We start from the raw sequence: 5632 nt of genomic DNA, 5'->3' as shown, positions 1-5632 counted from the left end.
CCCCAGCAGGGGTGTGCGAAGCGGGCCCTCTTTGATTTGGATTCAGATTCAACTCAAATCAGGGACAGTGATTTGATTCATTGATTCGGATCACTGTCCCTGATTGGATTTGGCCAAATCCGAATCTGAAGATTCGATGTTGATTTGGAGAATCAGTGATTCGGACATAGACACAGCTTTTAAAGTATTTTCTACATACCTTGAGGTACCAGCATAGCTTGTGAATGCTGTGATGCTGGGGAGGATAAAGCGTCCCGCTGGAGTGCGGCTGGGGGGGGGGGAGGGGCAGGGCTTCCATGTGTCCAGCAGTGAACCCAGAAGTGGACTGAGGGCCCCCCTGCACCCTCCCAGCTTGGTGATTGGTTGTGGGAGGACCCCGGGTGCCCCCCCATACACAGGAGGCACTAATTGCTGAGCCGGAGGGACATGGGGGAGCCCCCTGTGTGCTCTCTGGTAGATCTGGAAGTGGGCCGGAAGTGCTTCTGGTCCACTTCTGGGTCTGCTGCTGAGCATGCTGGAGAGCCCTCCGTGCTTCTGTGGGACACTCCATGTACCCCAGCATCGCAGCATTCATGAGCCACCTCCTACCTAGAGGTACGTAGAAAAAACATTTAAATCTATGTCTATGTCTGAATCACCAAATCTTTCCAAATCGATTTGGAGGGTAGGCCTCTCTAACCCAGCACTTACTACTAAGCTGGTACAGGTGGCAGAGCCCCTGGATGCAAGCCCTGGGTGAGATTCCCTTCCCCAGTGACTGAGCTAAGTGGTAGTTTCCCAGGTTGGTTTGCTGCTGACTATGACTGTGATCAATATTAAACTACAGTTAAAGGTTAATAGTTAAGGTTTTACTTAGGATGTACCATTGCTCCACTATTCCCTTTTAATAAACCTGTTTTAATTTAACATTTGCTTATGAGTGGGCAGGTTTGTTCACATTAAAACACCAAGTTCAAAGTTACTTTACCGAGTTTCTGGTTGGGGACTTGAGGTAAATTTGAAAAGTTGATGTAAAACCCCTATACAGTGGAGTCACATCTTATGCGCATTTAACTTGCGCGAATTCAACTATGCGTGCGGGGGGGGGGGGGGGGCAGGGCTTGGGTTTGCACGTGGCGCTGCCGCTTACCTGGAGGCCCATTATGGTGGTGATGGCCACTACCTCCAAAACCTCCCACTGTTGCCATGGTGCTGTGCCCAGAGCCGTGTGGCTGGCCTCCGGGCAGCAGCGGCAGCGTGGTGGTAGCCGGGCGGCACGCAGCCATCCCCTCCACCACCCCGTGCTGCACTGCTGCCACCAGCCACACAGCTCTAAGCATGGCGCCGCATGCAAACTCAAGCCCCACCTCCCCTCCCACCCCGTGTATAGTCACCAATTTTCACCTTACGCAATTTTCACCTTATGCGCTGACTTCAAAACCTAACCCCCGCATAAAATGCGACTCCACTGTATTTGTATGCAACCATTCATAATGCCATCCAGCACTTGGCAGAACAGCAACATACAGGCTTTATAGGTTGGGTGTCAAGTGGCAAGCTGGCTCTCAAAATCCAAGCTTCAGATCAAGCAGGGATCGACCCAGGCTTCTTCAGAAGAGTCCCCTGGTGGAGGAGATGTGTTTTGGGGTGACCCATAAAAGATTTGCACCCATAATCCCAGCCCAAACCCAGCTCCTTATTCAGGACTGGGGGCCTGTCAGTAGGCAACCTGGCACACAAAAACCAAGCTTTGGGTGGGGCCTGCCCAGGCTTCTTTGGGAGAGTCCCACGATAGCAGAGACATGTGGTGTGGGGTGACCCAAAAAAGATTCCCACCTGTAATCCCAGCTCAAACCCAGCTCTTTATTTGGGGCTAAGCTTTTAGTACAGAGGCCAGGGGTCCTGCCTGTTATGCAGAAGCTGAACTTTGGTTCAGACAGGGGCCTTTCCAGGCTTCTTCAGGAGAGTCTTCTGATGGCAGAGATGTGTGGTCTTGGGTGACCCAAAGGGGATTTTCACTTGTAATCCCAGCCCAAACCCAGCTCCTTATTCAGGCCTGAGGGGCTATCAGTAGGAAGCCTAGCACATAGTAAATGAGCTTCAGGTCAGGCAGGCTTCTGCTCAGGCTTTTTCAGGAGAGCCTCCTGATTATAAAGACATGTGTCTTGGGGTGACCCAAAAAGAATTTGCCCCATAATCCCAGCCTAATCTCAGGTCTTTTTTCAGGGATATGTACTTGATACTATTTTACATTTTAATTAGTAAATATATGTTTTTAATGAAATCTGAACATTTTAGCTTGTCTTATTCATTACTAACAACCATTATTTGTGTAATGATTAGCTTTTAAAAAGGAACCAGGAATAAGAAATTGGCAATAAGGAATCAATTTATTACAACCAATTACGATGTCATAGGGATAACGGAGACCTGGTGGGACTCCACCCATGACTGGACCACGGGTATAGACGGCTATACCCTGTACAGGAGGGATCGTGTAGAGAAAAGGGGCGGGGGTGTAGCTCTCTATGTTAAGGAAAGCTATGCGTCCCTGCAAGCCGATATTGGCGACCAGGGTGGACGGCTGGAGACCCTCTGGGTTAAAATCCGTGGGGAACACGGCACAGGGGACACAATGGTGGGAGTCTATTACAGACCTCCCACCCAAAGTCCTAAGCTTGACCAGGAGTTTGCCCAGGAACTGGCTGAGGCAGCTTGCTCCAGGACCATGGTTGTCATGGGTAACTTCAATTACCCAGACATCTCGTGGGAGGATTGCTTAGCAAAATCTGAGCGGTCGCAGAGCTTCCTCTCGTGCGTGGATGACCTCTACCTGACTCAAGAAGTCTATGGGCCAACAAGAGGCAAAGCGCTGCTCGACCTGGTACTGGCTACTGGGGATGACCTAGTCGGTGAGCTAGTGATCGATGGGAAGCTGGGTGACAGCGACCACGAGCTGATCACCTTCACCATCCGCAGAAAAGCTAGCAAGTCAGTCAGCAACACGGAAGTCCTTGACTTTAGGAAAGCCGACTTTGACAAGCTCAGGAGGCTTGTCAGTGAGGCCCTAAGGGACTGTGACCACAGGGAGAGGGGAGTTCAAGAAGAGTGGTTGCTCCTCAAGGGAGCGATCCTCAATGCACAGACTAAGTCTATTCCATCTCGGAGGAAAGGCAGCAAGAGGGCACAGCAGCCCCCCTGGCTCTCCAGGGACCTAGCAGATCTCCTGAGGCTAAAAAGAAAGGCCTACAAAGGATGGAGGATGGGAGTCACCTCCAAGGAGGATTATTCTGCACTGGTCCAGTCCTGTAGGGAGCAGACCAGGAAAGCCAAGGCTGCAACTGAACTCCAGCTAGCTTTGAGCATCAAGGACAATAAAAAGTCCTTTTTCAGATATGTGGTGAGCCGGAGGAAAAGCAGGGGCAACGTTGGACCCCTGCTGAACCAGATGGGGCAACTGACAACTGACACCCAGTAAAAAGCCAACCTATTAAATAGGTACTTTGCGTCAGTCTTTCATCAGCCCCATGGGACGCCCATGCCCGCTACAGGGCCGGGAAGTCCGGGTGAGGGTGATCTCCTGCCCTCCATTAATGCTGACTTCGTGAAGGAACATCTTGAGAAGCTGGATACCTTCAAGTCAGCCGGCCCTGACAATCTTCACCCCAGGGTACTCAAGGAGCTGGCGAGCATCATAGCCCAGCCTCTAGCGCGGATCTTTGAAAACTCTTGGCACTCTGGTGAAGTGCCCGAAGACTGGAAGAAAGCCAATGTGGTGCCTATCTTCAAGAAAGGGAGGAAAGTGGATCCGGCTAACTATAGGCCCATCAGCCTGACTTCTATCCAGGGGAAGATCTTAGAAAAGTTTATTAAAGAGGCCATCCTTAATGGACTGGCCGACGCCAACATCTTAAGGGATAGCCAGCATGGGTTTGTTGCGGGTAGGTCTTGCTTGACCAATCTCATTTTCTTCTACGACCAGGTGACCTATCACCTGGACAAGGGAGAAGAGATTGATGTCATATATCTTGACTTCAAAAAAGCCTTCGATCTGGTGTCCCATGATCGTCTCTTGGAGAAACTGGCCAATTGTCGCCTTGGGTCCTCCATGATCCACTGGCTGGAAAATTGGCTCCGGGGTCGGACCCAGAGGGTAGTAATTGATGGAAGTCACTCATCGTGGTGTCCTGTGACCAGTGGGGTCCCCCAGGGCTCTGTCCTTGGACCCATACTGTTCAACCTCTTCATTAATGATGTGGACACTGGAGTCAAAAGCGGACTGGCCAAGTTCGCAGATGACACCAAACTTTGGGGCAAAGCATCCACACCAGAAGACAGGCGGATGATCCAGGCTGACCTGGACAGGCTCAGCAAGTGGGCAGATGAGAATCTGATGGTGTTCAATGCCGATAAATGCAAGGTTCTCCACCTTGGGAAAAAAAACCCGCAGCATCCTTATAGGCTCGGCAGTGCTATGTTGGCTAGCACTATGGAAGAAAGAGACTTGGGGGTCATCATTGACCACAAGATGAACATGAGCCTGCAATGCGATGCTGCGGCTAGTAAAGCGACCAAAACGCTGGCTTGCATCCATAGATGCTTCTCAAGCAAATCCCAGGACGTCATTCTCCCCTTGTACTCAGCCTTCGTGAGGCCGCAGCTGGAGTACTGCATCCAGTTTTGGGCTCCACAATTCAAAAAGGATGTGGAGAAGCTTGAGAGAGTCCAGAGAAGAGCCACGCGCATGATCAGGGGCCAGGGAAGCAGACCCTACGATGACAGGCTGAGAGCCCTGGGGCTCTTTAGCCTGGAAAAGCACAGGCTTAGGGGTGATCTGATGGCCACCTATAAGTTTATCAGGGGTGATCACCGTTATCTGGGGGAACATTTGTTCACCAGAGCGCCCCAAGGGATGACGAGGTCGAATGGTCACAAACTACTACAAGATCGTTTCAGGCTGGACATAAGGAAGAATTTCTTTACTGTCCGAGCCCCCAAGGTCTGGAACAGCCTGCCACCGGAGGTGGTTCAAGCGCCTTCATTGAACACCTTCAAGATGAAACTGGATGCTTATCTTGCTGGGATCCTATGACCCCAGCTGACTTCCTGCCCTTTGGGTGGGGGGCTGGACTCGATGATCTTCCGAGGTCCCTTCCAGCCCTAATGTCTATGAAATCTATGAAAATCTATGAAACTTCAGCCTCATAGGGCAAAAGCAACCTGCTGCTGTAAGCAGAGAAGCCAAAACCTCTGAGGGCAAGGAGGATTTTGCTGCAGAGACAGTGATGATTCCTGCCTGCTGCTGAAAACAGATGTGGAGTGTAAAGTAAGACCTAGCCATGGGTAAGTGTGAAAGGTGCTAGAAGATAGTATGTTTTAAACCTTTATGTTATATTCTATCTTCCCTCATTCTGCTGAGTGTTTTCTCTAATTATTAAAGTTGGGGGCGGGGGGTTACCCCTAAATTTAGCTGTCCTGTAACTGAGTATCTCACCATATGGGGAGTTTGTACCCTCAGGGCCTTGGCTGACTCAGGATCCTGTCACAGCTGCCATAATAGAAGAGGGGACATGTAAAGTGTACATGCTCCACATGTTCTTATATGTTCTTAAGACTTTAATGAAGACAGTCCACAGTACAGTGTGAATCCACT

The sequence above is a fragment of the Alligator mississippiensis genome, chromosome 1 (genome assembly GCF_030867095.1).
Source record: "Alligator mississippiensis isolate rAllMis1 chromosome 1, rAllMis1, whole genome shotgun sequence".
Lineage (NCBI taxonomy): Eukaryota > Metazoa > Chordata > Crocodylia > Alligatoridae > Alligator > Alligator mississippiensis.
Note: the sequence above shows the minus strand (reverse complement) of the source record.